Source organism: Peromyscus californicus, unplaced genomic scaffold, assembly GCF_007827085.1.
Source record: "Peromyscus californicus insignis strain IS unplaced genomic scaffold, ASM782708v3 Scaffold_10__1_contigs__length_136768540, whole genome shotgun sequence".
Taxonomy (NCBI): domain Eukaryota; kingdom Metazoa; phylum Chordata; class Mammalia; order Rodentia; family Cricetidae; genus Peromyscus; species Peromyscus californicus.
This window is the reverse complement of record NW_026294391.1, coordinates 308985-329041: the sequence shown is the minus strand read 5'-3', so window position 1 is coordinate 329041 and position 20057 is coordinate 308985.

The window sequence follows — 20057 nt, the reverse complement described above, 5'->3', positions numbered from 1 at the left end:
AGCCAGGCCAGGTGTAGCTCAGCAGGAATGCAGCCACATCATTCTACACATCCAGTAAACAATTGTTTTAACCTTGAGCAGTCAGGGTACATGCATAAAGAGAGCTACTACTAGGACTATATCTTGATGTAAACAGCCTGGCCTTGATTTAGCAGTAAACAGCAACTGGGAATTAGTCTTTGTGTATATTCTGTAGAAGTCTTTGTGTATAGTCTATATTGGACTTGTTCTAAGGTCTTTGCAAAATGTATGAAATACTATCTTTGAGATTGAGAATACTGCTACTTTCCTTTTCAGTAAAGAAGAATATTCAGGTAATATTTCTGTTCATCAGAATTATACAGCTTAAATAGAAATTCACTGAAAGACACCCCCCCCACCAAAGGCCCAGACACACTTCCCCCAGAAACCCAAAATAGCCAAGGAAAGAGATATCTTAAAATAAACAGAACTGAGTTAGTTCCCTCTTCCTGGAGAGGGTGAAGTCAGGTGTTTTCAAAAGAACAAAGTCAGGATGTCTGGTGGTGACTGATTAATCACGAGATGCCCCTATCTGGAGCTAACATGATCAGACCCCGGAGATGGGTTGTAAAACTACTGACAGGGCAAACAGATAAGCTAAAATAAGACAAAGTCCAGGCCCGGGAAAAACTGGACCAATCAAGGATGGACCTGTACTAACCCCCTCCCCTCTAAGGAATTTTGTGTTTTTTTCCTATAAAAACTAACTTCCCCAAGAAAGAGGAACTCTCCTCCCTGCCTCGCTGTGTCAGGCAGGCGTGGTGGACGAGGGTTCCTTGCTAGTTTGAACTATGCACATGCACTGAATCAAATAAATCTTGCTATTGCATTCTGGACATCTTCGGTCTCCAGTGGTCTCTTTGGGGGTCCTAATCTGGGCAGAACATCCACAGCTAAATGTATGCCCAGAGATGTAAAACACACTACCAAAGGGCTGTGGAAAGTACCCCACAGAAGTTCTTATAGGGAGGTATAATGGTGGCACATGAGAAAGTTACAGACAGAAAGCAACCAGTTTCCACAGCCAGTGACCCTATGGCTTTGTGAGGTAGGGCTCCCCATCAGGAAGATATACATCTGGTTGGTCGACTTGTTAACATCAGATGTCACCTGCTATATACTCCCACAGCCCTCAACACGTGACTGTCTTCTGTTTTTCTTCTAGAAATTTCAGGTGTGCTATTAAATGACTAGTATGAAATCTCTTCAATTTTTTTATTTGCTAGTGCAATGAACTTGCCTCAGAATATCTTTCATTGTGTCCCATGAATTTGGGTATATTGTATATTTATTTCTATTCAATTCTCAAAAGTCATTCATTTCTTAATAACTTAATTTCTTAATTTTTGTCTTGACCCATTTTTCATTCAGTAGAGTTGTTAAGTTTCTAAGAATTTGTAAGCTTTCTGTTGTTTCTGTTGTTGGTATCTACCTTTAATTTGTGGTGGTCTGAGAGGATTCAGGATATTATTTCAATATTCTTGTATATTCTTGAGACTTGCCTTATTTCTGAGTATGTGGTCAATTTTGGAGAAAGTGCTATGAGGTGCTAAGAGAAAGGTATATTCTTTTGTGTTTGGGTGAAATGTTTTATAAATACCTGTTAGGTCCATTTGGTTTATAGTATCAGCTACTTCTAGCATCTCTCTGTTTAGTTTTTGTCTGGCGAACTACCTGTCTATTGGCAATAGTTGAGCATTTGAGTCTCCCATGATCTGTACATGAGTGTCCTCCATATGTACATTAAGCTGTAGTTGTGTTTGTTTAACAAACTTAGGTGCCCTTGCCTTTGATGCATAGATGTTAAGAATTTCTATGTCCTCTTGGTGGATTTTTTTCATTGACAATTATTTAGTGTCCTAACCTATCTCTTCTGATTAGTTTTGTTTTCAGGTCTGTTTTATCAGATATTAAAATGGCTATATCAGCTTGCTTCTTAAGTCTATTTGCTTCGAATATCTTTTTCCATCCTTTTTTCCTGAGGTGGTATATATCCTTGATGTTAAGGTGTGTTTTTTGGATGCAGCAGAAGGATGGGTCCTGTTTTTGTATCTATTTTGTTGATCTGTGTCTTTTTATTGGGGAATTGAGATCATTGGTATTGAGAGATATGAAAGAGCAGTGTTCATTGATTGCTGTAATTTTGTTGTTTGTGGGTGGGTAGGGGTGGGGTGTGTGTGTGTGTGTGTGTGTGTGTGTGTGTGTGTGTGTGTGCTTCCCCCCCCTTTGGTATGCTGGTCTGAGGTTATTTATTCCGTGTTTCTAAAAGCTAAACTCCTTAGGTTAGAGTTTATTTTAGTTTAGGAATAGAGTTATAGATAAATATTGCTTAAATATGGTTTTACCATGGAATGCCTTATCTTTTCTATCTATTGTGATTAAAAGTTTTGCTGGGTATAGTAGTCTGGGCTGGCATCTCTGTTCTCTTAGAGTGTGCATCACATCTGTCCAGATCCTTTTGGCCTTTATAGTCTCCATTGAGAAGTCAGGTACAATTTTAATAAATCTGCTTTTAAATGTTACTTGTCCTTTTTGCCTTTCAGCTTTTAATATTCTCTGTTCTGTACATTTAGTATTTTGATTATTATGTGTTATGAGGGGGATTCTTTTCTGATCCAGTCTATTCAGTATTCTGTATGCTTCTTCAACGTTGACAGGCATCTTCTTTAGGCTAGGGAAATTTTCCCCTATGATTTTGTCAAAAGTATTTTCTGTGCCTTTGACTTGTGTTTCTTCTCCTTCCTCTATTTATGTTACTATTAGATTTGGTCTTTTCATAATATCTCAGATTTCCTGTATGTGTTGTACCTATTTGTTTGTTTGGTTATATTTGACATTTTCTTTGACTGAGGCATCAATTTATTCTATCATGCTATCAATGACTGAAATTCTATCTTTCATGTCTTATATTCTGTTGATTGTGCTTGCCTTTGAGCTTCCTATTCCAGTTCCTTAATTTTTCATTTCCGAGTTTTCCCTAGTTTGGATTTCCTTTATTAATTCTATTTCCACATGCAAACTTCGAACTGCTTTGTTCATTTTCTTCTACTGTCTGTCTGTATTTTCATAGATTTCTTTAAGGTATTTGTTCATGTCCTCTGCAACAACCTCTATCCTATTCACAAAGGCTAGTTTAAGGTCTTTTCCTTGTGCTTCAGCTATGTGGGAATACTCAGGGCCTGCTGTGGTAGGATTACATGACTCTACTGGAGATCTATTGTCCTGGCTGTTATTGTGATTTTGCACTTATGTCTTAGCACCTGGGATTGGGTGGATTGTAATTCTAAGTGCCTATATCTGACCTTTTTTTAGGTATGTGTTTTCTTTCTTGGTTTCTGCTTCCTCTCTGTTTCTTAGGAGAGTCTTGTGGCTGTGTGTTGCTTGGTAGGAAATTTTTCTGGAGTCCTGATAGGTGTGGGTACTCAAGATTTCAGGGAAAATGTGTTTTCGGGGTGTTGGGAGCTGGCACTTAGGAATGGGGATGGACTAAAACCAGGGCTGAGAGGATAAGGAAGAATTGCCAAATTAGGGCTGATTCAGAAGAAAAGTGTTCATCTCCATTGTATCAGAGAAGCAAAAGGCTCTTCTTACCCACATGATTATTAGCCTTCTCCATTCTCTATTGTGATATCCTGGCTTATAAAGGCTTACTTTAGAAAAGCACCAATACTGTGCAGAGGCCATTTTAACTTTGAGCTTCTGCCCCACACATTGTCAGGTATATATTTTTTATCTTTTCTCCTAATAGTACATTTTCCTATAAATATTCTATTTAGAATGTTTTGTAAAGGAGATGTTCTATGTAAGACACTAAGAAGAACAAACACATTTCAAGTTATCTTGTGAAGGTAATTATGTGAGAAACTCTCAGGTTGTGAGGCCATTTGGATTTACTGGAAATCCTTAAAGAGTTTATTAATGGTGACGCTTTAATTACATCCTTTGGAGTAATGATGTGAAACTCACAGTATGTAGAAGACTTGCTCTGTGCCACATGGTTTTTTGATGAAGGGCAAATTAGAATATGATTGTTAAATCCTGTTCTAACCTCGGAGATGTGCTAGTAGCTTTTTACATCCTGTGTAAAGCCTATGACACACACTCAGATCATATGATAGAACAGAATCAGGAAAGCCAGTGGGTATTTCCCCATTGGGTTCTCTCACATGTTGCCATCTCACTATGTCTCTGAGACACACTTGCTTTCCCTTGGGTGTGCAGCCATCTCTGAGCCCTTACTGGGTTGCATGCCTCTGGAATGCTGTTGGAATTATTTCCTTCTCATGCTGCCCCCTTCCAAATATTTAAATGTTAAGGCCATGCATAAATGTTATCAATAATGTTTCTTCAATTCTTAGAGGTTACAAAGCATCTTTTCATTAATTTCCCTTTTTTCTAATTTTTAGCATATGTTATTTATACTTAATTTCCAATTTCAGTATGCCATCTTCATATGTGTATATAATATATCTTTAGCACATTCACTCTATAGTACCTCTCTTGACTGCCTCTCACTCATGGTGATGCACTTTTCCTCAAAACCAGTCTGCTTTCTACTTTCATGTTTATTTATTTTGGGGTTATATAATGAGTTTTTTTGGTTGTTTGTTTCTTTGTTTTATTCTTGTTTTGGTCTGTTTGTTTGCTTGCTCATTTTGTTTTGCTTTGGTTTGATTTTTTAAAATTTTCTTTTAGGGGTTGTGCAGGGGTGAGGGGAGGATATGGGGAGACTGGGATGTGAACAGAACTGAGGTGCATGGTTGTGAAATTCCCAAAGAATCAATAAAGAAATTATGTTTAAAAATAATGAGTTTAATTGGGGTGACTTAGAAGCATGTGGTTAAAGAGTTATTTACATTGCATGTCCAACTGCTATTAGTTACAAAGGTAAATCAAATGTGTTTTTACACAGAGGCATCTGTAACACTTTTACATAGATCAAGAGGTATCATTAGCTGCTAATCTTGAGCTGTCTTTCATTAAGCTTGCTTACTCATGGATTAGAAAAATCATGAACAATTTGTTGAAAGAAAGCAGTTTCTGGCTTATAAATACTCTTTACTCCTTTTGTTTCCTATTTGATTTTGGACTTAAGATAAGGTCTCCCTATGTTGACCTTATAAAGGTCTCTGTGTTATGATCCTACACAGTCTTAAGAATGCAGTTATGCCCCAACAGTGGGAAATGTAAACAGGGGAAACAGTGTAATGATACAATTGTATAATTTCCCTTCCTTCTTTGAATTGAATCCTCAAATTTTTCCTCACTCACTTCACAAACCCCAGACCCATAAAAAGCCTCTGGGCTAGATTCAGTGGTGGAAACTTCCATTTTATAAATACTCAGGTGCCTCTGAGGTTTCCTCTGGACAGGGACTGTGGATGAAAGAGTTTTCAGATATAGATTATGTCTTGGAGGAGATCACAGTGAGAGGAGGGGTCCATAATGAAAGCCCTATCATTACCAGTAATGGGAGTGCTCCACTCTCAGAGCAGAGACCAGCTGCTGCCTCCAGCTTGGAAAGTAGATGTCAGAATGGACCTATCAAGAATCTCTGTGGGACAATACCTAAGGGGCTCTTCAGACACCATGAAGACATAAGTACATTTCAATAGTCTGTCCTGTGGATTAGATTGACAGTGGAACTCTTGCTCTGGCCAATAAATAATTCAGCAGGTTTGTGTAGAACAGCATCATCCCAATTATTATCAGCAAACCATTAACATAAACTCATTATTATTTGAAGAAAACAGTGTACACATTTTTCTTCTATAGCTTTTTTCTTAAGGGTTAATGTCCAAGAATATTATTATGTAATGATACACACCACTGTCCATAATACTGGAGATTGAAGCCAGGACCTTGGTCATGCTATGCAAGCACTCTAAAACTGGAGAATGACCTGGGACCTGCAAATAATATGCCAACTAATGCTGTATTGACTATGAGAGTCATTGATGAATAGCATTATCCTATATATGCTAAATCGGACATTGTGGGAAAAAAAAGGCCATGAAGACCAGTGGGAAGTTTCCTTAATAATAGAACACTTTATCAGGTGTGTGTAGCCCTTTGATACATTCTCTGTACAGCAAAAAAGTAAAAATAAAAATAAACAAAGAAACAACAAAGGAAGTAGTAAGGATAAGGAACAGAGAATATAAAAGAATACAAAGAAAAGAGAAGAAAACAAAGGACTGAGCAGAGAGATGGTGTGGAGGCTGGGGCATTTTAGTTATTCCATCCTAATCAATGAGTACATGAGTGGAGATATAAATATGGTAGAGTCCTGTAGAAGTTGGAGATATTTACCTTCAGGTGTTTCTTCTCAGCCATGTCAAAAATCCCTCAAGAAGTTCATTTACAAGATGGTGACAAGTCAGATTTTACTTGTTTGTAAATATTCCCAAAGTCCAGGATCTCACAGCTTTAGAGAATTCTAGAATGGAGGATTACAGTCCATTAATGGAGGAGGGGGGAGTATAGTATGATTTCTCTTCTTTGATAATGATTGAGGCATCATCTATAGCTTTATTTCAGCAGTATCCTTCTGATTGTTTATGAAACACGGGCTAAGCTTCATCATTGCCCTAACCTCATCAATATCCCAGGACATGCCCTACCCCAGCATTATGCTGATTATACAAAATTGTAACAACCTGTACTTACAAATGTGTAATAAAGAAAAACAATTGACTTTGAATGTGTGAGTCTTTGGGTGTTACGTGTGTCAGGGATGGTGGCTGATTTATCCCACTGTTACTAGTGTCTTTACAGAAGGGCATTCTTTTTGAACATGAAAAAAAAAAACAATGTGAAAATCCCAGAGCTAGTATTTGATTTTAAGTATAGTGCTTATGGACAGTTGTGCAATCTGGCCTGCTTTCCTGGTGATCAAAGGGAGACTTAGCACTTACAGACTACAGAGAAATTTTTGCTAAAGCAGAATAGAGACCAAACACATCTTGTCTCCTGTATCCTGATTACATGTTCCTACATGTTCGTAAAATGTGCAAGGATCTGAACTCTTAAATCTCTTACCTTTTTCCTCCATGGTGTCTATTACCTGATATATAGATGCAGTATCTCTCTCTCTTCCCCCCTTACCCACCCTTCTGTGTGCATGTTTTATATTATTTCTGTGACATGTACAAATTTCAGTGTCTGCTTGTGTGTATTTGTGTACATAGGGTGGAGTGTATCAGTTTGTGTGTAGGATGGAATACAGAACAGTGTACATTATAGGTGAAGATGATATACATTGTCATTGTTTGATTGTACATAATAACATACATTGTGTTTTAATGTTTGAGAATTATATATGACAAGCTCTTCTCAATAATCTTCTGAATAAACTCTTTCAAACTCACACCTGACCTGAGAAAAGGAGAGATGTGTGTGACATTCCCAGGAATTTGACTAAGAAGATCCTCCACAGTCCCTCCTGCCCACTCAACTTTCACTCTCATGCCACTACCTTTATTAGATTCCTTTACCTGGGCTTCTATGACCTGTTTCCTGCCATGAATACTAAAACTAGTTGGTTGTCTGTAATCCCTATGAGGAAAGAAAATATCTTCTCCTTAAAAGAGAACACAGGATAAGGAATGTGAAGAGTGCCCCAGGATGCAGTCTAAAGAAGAGCAAAAGTCTGAAGAAGAGAAAAAGACATAGTGCAGGTCTGAGTCCTATGGTAGCTGGTCTCTGTCTGACCATAGGCCTGCATAAGATAGAAATGAGCAGTATGATCAGTGACTGCCTTGCCATTTGTCCATGAAGAAAAAGAACATAGGGAAGCTACAAACTCAGAAGTCATAACATTAAAGTGACTGGGGAACCACCAGGACTATTGGAAACAAGAACTTCCAGTTATCCAAGCCCCTCATTCTGATGGAGTTTCTTTCCATATACACATAAGCAACAAGAGCAATAGCCTCTTCCCAAGCACACTCTGGTGCTCAATACTGGTTGCTAGATCCTTTTCTCCCTTGGGGCAATGTTGGCTCAGAGTTTGTGGGAGTGGCCAACCAATGACTGGTCTAACTTCTTGAGACCCTTGCCATGAGAAGGAGTCTATGCCTGACACTGTGTGGATTGCCAGTATCCAGAAGTTGAATGGCTCAGAGACCTAGGGTAGAACCAAACATGTAAAAAGTCAATGAAGAGATTTCCAATGACATTCTATACTCATATACTCAATCATGATCACTGAGGCTTCCTCCGGCAGCTGATGGGGACAGATGCAGAAACCTATAGCCAAATATTAGGTGGAGCTCAGGGAACCCTGCAGAAGAGGAAAAAGGATTGTTGAAGCCAGAGGGGTGGAGGACACAAGGCAAACACAGCCCACAGAATCAACTAAGCAGGGCTCATAAGGGCTCACAGAGACAGAAGAGGCAACCACTGAGCCTGCATGGGTCTGTACAAGGCCTTCTGCATACATGCTGTAGTTATTTAGCTTGGGGTTTTTGTTGGACTCCTTACAGTGAGAGTGGGGGAGTTTCTGACTCTTTTGCCTGCTCATGGGATCATTTTCCTCCTACTAGGTTGCCTTGTACAGCCTTGATATGATAGTTTATGCCTAGTCTTATTGCATCTTGTTTATGCTGTGTTTGATCATTTGGGGGCCTTCTCTTGTCTGAAAGGAAATGGAGGAGGAGTAGATTTGGGGGAAGGGGGTAGAGGGCACTGGGAAGAGGAAGGGGAGGCAGGCTTCAATCTGATGTATTATATGAAAGAATACATTTTTAAAAATTAAAATAATATAATGAGCTAAGAGTCACAAAAGGATCTTAGTTCCAGATAACCAATATAATCTCTTCAGGATGTTATATCAGGTCATCCTGAAAGGGAATGTTTGGAGAGAGATCCTGAAACTTCTGCATCTCCTATGGAGACCCTATTCCTTGGCTTCTGTGATTCTGCTCCCACTTTCCAAGGAATCTTTCTAAATTAGTGTTCTTTATTGAGCTGCCTATGCCCAAACCCTGCCATGTCACCTCACTTTGAACATTTCTATTTTATTAATATATTCCTCAAGGGTTTTTTGGACAGAAGCAATCAGTCTTTATGGCATGGAAAACAGTGTGATGTGGAAGATCACAACCTGACTTCAGGTATAAGACCAAATGTCCAATGGAGGAAGATAGCAAAGAGGGACAGTAACAAACAGTAGGTACCTGGAATGGCATTGTGCTCCACTTCACCCTGGCATTTCCTGTCCCACTGGAGGGCTCAAGTGTATCCGGGATTAGGCATGAGATGGAGTCTATCACCAGCATGTATGAAGTGACTTCCTGAGATGGATTAGTAATAAGTGATTTTTTAATAACAATAGTTCTGAGTACTTCTCCCAAAGTGTATCTTAACATGAAAAGAAAAGAGCACGCTGTTGGATTTGGTAGACACAGATATCACATGTGTTTATTTTAATGTGAAAAGTGAAAACTGATTTCACAGATGATAAGAATGAAACTGATGTCACTAGATGTTGGCAGTGGGAATTTCAGTAAAGGAAGGTAGAATGTTAAGTACCAAGTACATTTACAGATTAGGGATAACTTCTAGGTGTTTTATTTAATCTTTGACTGACTAATTATTATTTATGGGAATAGTGTGTGTGTGTGAGAGAGAGAGAGAGAGTGTGTGTGTACGTGTGTGCATGTGCACATGCATGTATACACAGGTGTGGGTGTCATAGTGCATACTGAATAAAGATGGAAAACTATGAAGTCAATTTTCTCCTTCCACCTGCAAGAAATAAAATTTGATGTTTCATTTTCAATGTTCTCAAGTCATCTTAGATTCAGCTATAGATGAACAGAAAATAGTAACCCTGCTAATGTCTCCTAGTGTACTTCTTCCCACTTGATCAAACTCTGTTAAGTTTTGACCCACTCAAACTACAAGTTTAGAGTAAAAACTTAACTGCCCCTCCTCCCTTCACCCACACTGAGCAAACCAGGCTGAGCTGAATCCCCAGGGCAGTCCTTGCCCTGGAGGAGATGGGAATGGGGGGTGGGCTGGAGGGAGGCGGTGGGGGGGATGGAGGAGGGAGGACAGGGGAATCCATGGCTGATATGTAAAATTAAATTAAATTATAAAATAAAAAATAAAGTATATCAATTTAAAAAATAAGTAAACAAATAAACAAAAATATTTACACCAAAAAAAATTAACTGCCAAGCTTGTCTGCAAAGTCATATCTGATGAGCTTTAAAAGAACAATGTACAAAGCATGCAGATGAAACCACACCTTTTGTTTCTTTGTTTTTGTTTTGTTTTGTCTCTTTTTGAGAAAAAGACAACCAAGTGACAGAGGCAAGGATAAGAAGACCTAGATTGTGTGTAAGACTCTTCTGATTACTCCATAAGATGAAGGGGAGAAAACCTCATGCACAGGGTTTGTAACTGTTCTCTGCAATCAGCGTGCCTGCCCACTCTTCTGGGCTGATATCCAACTTCTCAAAAGAAGCACTTTGACTTCTCAGAGTCTCCACTACATTCACTGTGAAATGAGAATCACTGTTTCTCACACATCTTTACTTGGGCGCTGTGGACCCAACTCACATTGCCATGCTTGGCCAGCAATACCTCTAATCAATGAGTCATTACAATGGCTCCAGTTCTGTTCCTTCACAGTACAATTGAGAACTATAGTTTATAACAACTTGTGAAGAATTTTGTGAAGTAGTAGAAAGGATACCTAGTATAGTATTTCAAGCTTGTAATCTGAGGTAATCTTGAGGCTAAGGCAGAATCATGACAGATTAAAGGGCTGCATAGGATACATCTTGAGATCAAAGTCAGTCTAGACTTCGTAGTGAGAAAAATAAAGACAGAAAGTATGGACAAGAGAGAAATAAAGAAAGAAAGAAAAGATCTAAGCTCTGGGTACAGTAGAGATGACACTGAGGTTAGTCAGAGTAGGAACTCAAGGTAGAAACCACAAGGCCAGAAGTGAAGAAGAAATCACAGAGGAGTTCTGCTTACTGACTTGCTTCCCATGACTTGCTCAGTTTCCTTTCCTACACAACCAAGGACTGTCTGCCCAAGGGTGGTTCCACTCACAGTGAGCTGGGCTCACCAAACAAAACCCCGACACAAGGCATGAAAATACCTCTTCCAAGTTGTTTGTCAAGGTTGTCCAAGAGATTGCTACAATATTACAGGCTATTGCTGTTGTCCTTGCTTGCCTCCAAGAGATGAAAGATAAGTCTCTATTGCTGAAGGCTCCATACACTTCAGACACAGGACCTAGAGTCTCCTGAACTGTAACTAACCTCAAAGCTTCCTCCTGAACACTAGCTTTCATCATACCAGACAGAAGACACCATGCAAGCTTCAAAGAATGGAAGCAACCAACAGTTCTACCCAGCTATGATACCTAATGAACCACAACAATGACCAACATGGTATGATAACACTAATGGTGCAGGAGTTGCATGAATACCTTGGCATAAACCAACACCTCTTTAATTGGAATTAAGGCTCTCTTAACAAGAGAGAAACCATGCCCAGTACTGGAACCCTAGCTACCTACCCAGGACTAGTGAAGTTATGGATCTTGGAGGAGAACCTACAATCACAGCCTTGCTAAATCTGTAATCTAAAACTACATTCTAAATATTTGTCCTTATATCCACAGATAAGTGTAGTCTTCAGATGGAGATCATTACAGAAAACACTTTAAAAGTTCAGTCTCAAAGCACTCCCTCACCTAAAGCTCATCAAACACTGTAGATCAGGGGGGAAAGATTATAGTTTTAAGAGGATCAGGGAGTTTACTGTGAGATTGTGTCTCCTAGGAATTTCAGAAACTACACCCATAAAATCTCACCAACATGACTACCCTAACATGAGCTGAATAAGAATACCAAGAGACATATTAATGTAGGTAGGGAAAAGCCCATGAGGCCACAACTGTTCACAAGGTACTGTAGGCAACTCAGGAAAACTTAGAGGTGGAGAGATAGTTTTCCTTGGGGAAAAGGATGCTGTGGATATCGTTCTGTATAAATAAAATGCCGATTGGCCAGTAGCCAGGCAGGAAGTATAGGCAGGACAAGCAGAGAAGAGAATTCTGGGAACAAGAAGGCTGAGTCAGGAGACGCTGCCAGCCGCTGCCATGAGTACCAACCTGTAAGATACTGGTAAGCCATGAGCCATATGGCAAGGTATAGTTTTATAGAAATAGCTTAATTTAAGATTTAAGAACTAGATAGGCCATTAGGCCAAATAGTTTAAATAATATAAGAGTCTGTGTGTTTATTTTATAAGTGGGCTCCAGGACTGGCAGGGCTTGGCGGGAGCTGGAGAGAAACTCCAATGACTCGAGTTTCCACCTTAAACCTGAGAATATTTAATAAGCAATTCAAAATGGAAATAAAAACAGCTTCCTAGTTGTCTCTCTCAAGTTAGCGGCAGCCTGAGGGTTTTGAGTTTTCCCGGCATGTGCGTTTGACCAGTAGTATGGCGGGAATGAGGCGTCTACAAGCAGCACATTATGCTGTATGGTGGATTTAGCCTTTGCTAGTACAGGAAAAAAAAGCGGTTTCTGGGCTACACGTTGCTTTGATAGAACTGCTTCTGATAGCTGGTGGTACACATGGCTCCAGACACAGAGCTGGCGGTAAACTGTACCACTGCCATGTTAGGAAGCTGACAGGGGCAGAGCCAGCAGCCACAGTGCTGTTTCAGTCTTAGAATGCTGCAATTTAAAGCAATAGGTTCACAATAAGACAGATTCAGATAAAATAGTTTACAATGTGTGTAAAATATGCATAGGCTTGAAAGAGAAAAAAAATGATATATACAGTTATATAAAGAAGTATATAGTTTTAAAAAATAAAGTCTTTAAAGAGACAGTAAAGGTAGTATAAAAAATAAGCCCCATAAAGATGAATATCACACAGAAAATCTGGATTGTGTTGTATTTGGGATTTTTAACTGCAGAAAAACATTTGATTTTAAAAGCTGTTGAGGTAAACAAATATGTATATTTTAAAGGTACCTTGACTTCAAAATTTGGATCTAAGGATATGTTGCTTTGGAAAGGAGGCTCTGCTTTTGTTTCCCCTGAAAACCAGAGGCTATGGATTTGTTCCAGATTAAGATACATCAGGTTTGACCAGCCAAGACTCCCTGAAAAGTCTCCAATGACACCATGGCCCAGATGATCCAACATCCAGAACAGTTTCAAGGCAACTGGCTCAGACAATACAGCCTCACAGACTACCCCATAAGCCTAAAATTTTTCTTTGTGTCCCCATAAGATACAGTGCCCCCCTCCAGCAGGAAGTAGCAAGAAAAGCTATGCCCAAATTCCCAAATATACCAAGCTGGCTTTGGAGATGGAATTGGCTCACTCCTTCTCTAAACCCAAGCATATTGATAAAAAAAAAAGTTAAGAGATTCTTGTGTCCTATATCAGAAGAGGCCTCTGGTGTGGGACAGAGAAAAACCAGTATTTTTATTTAAATCAGGTTCATTATAAATGTGATTTCTTTCTAAAGGAAAAAAAGGAGATATAGTATAGCTATGATAGGATAAAAGGATAGATTAATGAACTTGCTTTTAATGAGCAACAACTTGTTTGAAATGTTTTACATTGCTATGGATTTTCGTTTATTGATACAAATTTAAAGTTAATTTTGTTATACTATATGTATATTTCTATTCTTGTTTGAGGTATTATGTTTATGTAACTTATTTAGATTGTAATGCATAATTAAGAAATACAGATTAATAATTAGCCTTCTATGATAGTCATACTTGTAGCCATGTTAGTTAAGTTTTCTAGGTATACACAGATAGGTAATCTTCAAATACTTGAAAGACCTCCAGAATATGGCATTTAAAATGTTTTAAAAAATTTAGACTTTCTGGACAGTAAGACATGTCTGCTCCTGGCAGCACTAATTTACCTCAGAGAAGAGGATGGGCATTGAAGGAACTCTATATGGAGTTTATCTTCTTCTTGGCAAAAATAGCCATTTGGGCAAGAAACTGTTCTTGCCTGGACTGCTTGATCGACTGGACATGCAGGACCCATAAGAAGGTGACCACTGAACTTGGCTTGGCAAAATGGTCCTTCAGGTTCCTGCTTCACAGAGGACACTGCCAGACATTCTACAGGACACAGAGAGAAGTGACTGTGAGACTCTAGGCCTGTGGGCTGAAGACAGATGCCCCAACTTTACAGAGGACCTTTAGATGACTGTGCAGACTACCAGCTGTCTCTGTCTACTCTTGCAATACTCCTGAAAGTTGCTTGCATCCTTCTCCCATTTCTCAGGTAATATTATATCCTTCTGAGGTCTTTAATGTAGTTGAAGACTAGATAGTTATAATTTCCTTAGTTATGATAAAAGATAAGTTATATATGAAACCTTAGACTCACAAATATAGGATAGGATATCTTCTTTAATTTTTTAATTTGCCAAATACAAATAGACTAGATATTATAACTATAATTCTTGCTTGATAACTGCTGTGGGATGTTCTGTATGGCAAATGTGTTGCTAATTAGTCAATAAATAAAACACTGATTGGCCATTGGCTAGGCAGGAAGTGTAGGCGGGACAAGGAAGCGAATAAAGCTGGGAAGTGGAAGGCTGAGTCAGAGAGATACTGCCAGCCACCACGATGAGAAACAGCATGTGAAGATGCCGGTAAGCCACGAGCCATGTGGCAAGGTATAGATTAATGGAAATGGATTAATTTAAGCTGTAAGAACAGTTAGCAAGAAGCCTGCCACGGCCATACAGTTTGTAAACAATATAAGTCTCTGTGTTTACTTGGTCAGGTCTGAGTGGCTGTGGGACTGGCAGGTGATAGAGATTTGTCCTGACTGTGGGCCAGGCAGGAAAACTCTAGCTACATATAACTGTTTTGTTGTATATAATTTTACTATGTTAAAGTTAAAACCTTCCTTTTTGAAAAAAAAAAAGAAAGAGGAAGTGCTGGGGATGTCTTTCTGTATGCTGTGAATGTTGCTCTGATTGATTGATAAATATAACGCTGATAGGCCAATAGCCAGGCAGAGAAGTATAGTATAGGCTGGATAAGGAGAGAATTCTGGGAACAGGAAGGCTGAGTAGGGAGTTGCCAGCCAGACTCAGAGGAAGTGAGATGTAAGAGTACTGGTAAGCCACAAGCCATGTGGCAACTTATAGATTAATAAAAATGGGTTAATTTAAGGTATAAGAACTAGATAGCAAGAAGCCTGAGCCAGGGCCATACAGTTTATAAGTAATATAAGTCTCTGTGTGTTTACTTGGGTCAGAGCTGCTGTGGGCCCGAGCGGGACTGGAAAAAACTCCAACTACAGTGGCCAGTCCATGTATATGCCATTTTATAAAATGTAAAATAGTAATTGGTGGCCCATATATATGCCATTTTATAAAATGCAAATTAATATTAATTAATTAAAATGCAAATTGGTGGTAGAGCAGATTAGTGGTTTCTTGAAAGTAAGAGAACAGAGAGTAGAAAAGAGAAAATGGTGGCTGTGTTGACTATCCTGATTATCGCCACATCAATTGCATGCTATCAATATGGCAAATTATCAATTATATCTCTATAAAACTGCTTTTACCTAGTCAAAAAGTTATGGAGTTATGGCTATGGCTGAGTAGATCATAGACTCAATGGGTGAAACTACTGCTCTTGTTTTGCTAAATGGACATGCTCTGACCACCACCTTAATACACAACTATGTTCATGATTATACATGTTTACTGTAGTCAGCTTTGGACAGAGAAGCTTCTTTTTGCAGTGGGCTGCAGTTTCTTCAGAGACTCAGAACTGGTCAGAGTGCTCAGAAAAAAGTGACTGTCGCATATTCAGCCATAAATGAGACATTGGTAGTACTCTCTCCAAGACTCAGGGAACATCATAATAGAAGGGAATATAAGAATGCAAGAAGTGCAGATAGGGGTGGAGTCCTGTGGAATTTTTTTTTGTTGGGAAGGACTGAGATGTTGAACTCTTGAATGCTCAGCAGCTATGATTGCCTTCACGAGACCTTCTCAAGGCATGACCCATCAACATTCTATCAAAGAGTGGAGAAGAGTTCATTAAGTCCTTTCTTTCCCCAAGGATTTAGAGGTATTTTTTTTCTGGGGAGGAGGGGAACATGAAGCCTGAGAACACTTTCCTGAGAATCTACAGGAAGCTAATGCTTGCTGTGGGAGGGAAAGTAATTTTCCTCAGTTGTGTAACTACTGGTAAGTTGTTCACGCTCCTGTAAATAACCCTAATTAATCTCATTGTTCCACCTTGGAAAAAAGGCATGGATATAGAAAGGGACTATTTGTAAGAAAAAAGTATCAGTGGGAGAGGGATGGGGATAAAGAATGGGGGAAAATAGGGTTAAAATTCATTATATACATGTAGTGAAATCCATCATTACATAAGACTAATGTGTTTGTGTGTGTGTATGTGTATGTGCACCATGTACACATGTATACAGTTGCTCACAGAGGCATTTGATCCCTTGAAGTTAGAGTTACAGGTAGTTGTAAGCTGCCTGATGTGTATGTGGTGCTGAGAACTGAAGTTGAGTCCTCTATAAGAGGATCAAGTACTATTAATTGCTGAACCATCTCTCCAGCCCTTACATGTAAACAGACATTTCCTGTCCCGACTGCTGGTCCCAAATAACCAACTCAGAGGCTAAGTATGAATTATAAATGCTCTGCTGATAACTCAGGCTTATTACTAGCTAACTCTAACACTTAAATTAACCCATATTCCTTATTTCCACTCTGCCACATGGTGGTACCTTTATTAGCATGGCATGTTCACCTGCCCTCTCTGCATCTGTCTTGTGTGTCCTCAGACTCTGCCCTTCTTCTTCCCCAAATTCTCTCTGTGTCAGGCTGTCTTATGCAATCTCTTCCTGCCCAGCTATAGGCCAATAAGATTTTTATTAACAATGAGAGCAATGCAAATTTACAGAGTACAAAGATTGTTCCACAGCACTTATATGCCTTTATTAAAAATGTTTGGGCCCAAGGGCTTTGAATAATTTCCCATAGTGGAGACTAGCTTAGTGATGAAGGATCATCTAGGATAAGGCTTCAGTCCTCCTTCTAGGATTTGATGACTGATTTTAGACAAATTAAGAACCCTTCTTTGTCCACCTGTCATATGTGGTACAAAGGCCCTCAAACTATACCATGTTTCTAGGAAGAAAGTGTCATTGGAAAGGATAAGGGTGAAACTCAGTAGTACAGAGCTAGTCTAGATTCTACAAAGCCCAGGGTTCTATCTACAGAACTTCCTGAGGAGCAAAGAGTTTCCATAAAAATTAAAACAGTAGAGGTATAGAAAATGACACTAGTATTTTTGTCATATTTATTGCTTAAAAAGACATAATAAAAGCTAACATGTGTTCATCATTTATTATGTGCTCTGGCCTTGTGCTAAGCATTTTACGAAAGTAAATTATAACAGACCTACAAGAAATGTGCATTGATTATCTTGTTTCACAGAAGAGGAAATGAAAATTCTGGGAAGCTAGAGGTCTGGCTTATGTATGGAGTATGAGGGTGTAGGGTCTGGGAAATGAACTCAAGTCTGTCTAATATCCCATATCCCCCAACCTTGTTGCACTGACTCTCACACCTATGGACTCAAATGACCCTATTTTCCCAAACCCAGTTGTCGTGGTTTGAAAGAAAATGGTCCCATAGGTTCATAGGGAGTGGCACTATTATGAGTCATGGCCATCTTGGAGTAGGTGTGCTATTGTTGGAGGAAGTGTGTCACTGGGGGCAGGATTGGAGGTCTCAGAAGCTCAAGCTATGTCCCAGTATTGCATTCTCTCCCTGCTTCCTGCTGATCTGGATATAGAACTCTCAACTCCTCTAGCCATATGTCTACCTGCATGTTGCCATGCTTCCTGCCATTATGATAATGGACTAAACCTCTGAAACCATATGCCAGTCCCAGTTAAATGTTTTTCTTTATAAGAGTTGCCATGATCATGGTGTCTCTACATAGCAATAGAAACCCTAATACACTAGTAAACCCATAACTTCACACCAAGGCTTTCTATTTACACTTCCTAGCTTAATGATCCCTAAAATATTACTTCATAATCCGTGGAATTTGTAAGTGTTAACTTTCTTGAAAAATGGGCTTTGCTGTTGTAATTAAAAAGATTATAAGCATCGACCACCTAAGCCCTAACTTCAATCAGAAGTATATTTATCAGAGGGAATCAGAGATAGATTTCATAGACAAATAAGAAGAAAACGCTGTGACCATAAACGTACATACTGGACTGACTCAGCCACAGGTCAAATTATGTTGTTTTATGCTACAAAATTTATGGTAATTTGTTACGTAGAGTGAATCGTGGTGACTGCGATTATGAGAATGACATTTTGTCTTGAAGTTTTAAACTGTATTCACTGACTCAGGTGACCAACAATTGGGTGAAGCAATATAGAAATACAACTAACAGCCAACTGTGGATTCAGTTCACCTTGAGGTTCAGATTCAGAGGAGTCACCTGCTGCCTGTGATACTTGAAATAACTTTCTTAATTCTCTGAACCACAATCACAGCATCTTCACAATGGGTATGATAATAATACTTAACTCAAGATATTGTGAAAATTTAAGAAGATGCACAGAAAGGTCTTTGTCCTGGGTCCAAGGGTCATGGGTCTTCTCCCTGTAGTGAGAGATTTCTCTGTCATTCTGAGAAGAGCAGTTTAGGTCAGAGCTGTGGCTGGAAAGTCCAGAGAGTATTGAGGAAGCATGGAAGACACTAGTTATGGGGACATTAGTGACTCATATGGGAAGTAATTTAGGAGCCCCCAAGGAAACATGACGAGCTCTATCTCTAGAGCAGTGGTTCTCAACCTTCCTAATGTGGTGATCCTTTAATACTAATAATAGTTCCTCAAGTTGTGGTGACCCCCAAATATAAAATTATTTCTGTTGCTACTTCATAACTGTAATTTTGATACTGTCATGAATCACAATATAAATATCTGTGTTTTCCATTGGTCTTGGTGACCCTTGTGAAGGGATCATTTGACCCCCAAGGGGACACATCCCATTTGCTGTAAACCACTGATCTAGATGCTTTATAGTACCTTTTCTATAAATATTAAGTACTAAATTTGCTTCTAGTTCTTGGGTCTTTGAGGGAAATTCATATGCAGAAAATTTTGAAATCTTAATAATTGCTTTTTATGTGTTTATTTATTTTGAGGGGAAAACTATGTTCTTCCAGGTGGAAGCCACAGGACAAACTTTGGGAGGTTCTCTCCATCCACTCTGTGGGCTCTGAAGATTAAACTCAGGTTTCCAGGTGTGGTGGTGAGCACTTTTACTCACTGAGCAATCCAAATAGCCCCAAATTTTCTTTTTATAAACTTAAGGGTTTTTTTTTTTTTTTTTTAAAGGAATTTTCCACCATTTATTTACAGCTGTATAAAAGAGATTTCAGTAGATAATAGTTATCAACTGAAACATATTGAATATAGTTACATTTTTATAGTCATGTAATATCCCTCCAACATAGTAGTTACTAAGAAATTATTCAAGTATTTGAATTGTTGAGCTATGGAACATATTATGTGGACTAAATTTATTATCAGACTAGTCTCAAAGGAAGAACTCCAGTCCACTTATTTACCTATTGAAGTGAGAAGCATTTTGAAATTTCCCCTACGTGAAACATTGAGCAGTCAAAGGAAGGACTTGTCTGAAGGAGTGATTTTGTTCTTTAACAACAGCAAATAAATGGAGGGGAACTACAAAACACGTATTTCCGCAACAAATGATGGATTGGGGGTATAAAATCATGGAATGTTAGTATACGTACATGTAACATATGCTTATATTATACAAATATATACACACAGAGATGTGCTCAGATACCTAAACACACACATATGCCAGGTTGCCTTTAAGAAAAGTGCAGTCCTGACTCATTATGTTGCTTTGCTTGCTGAGATTGCTAGGCCAGCAATATGATCCTCAAATCATACATTTCAGCCTCATGCTGTTATT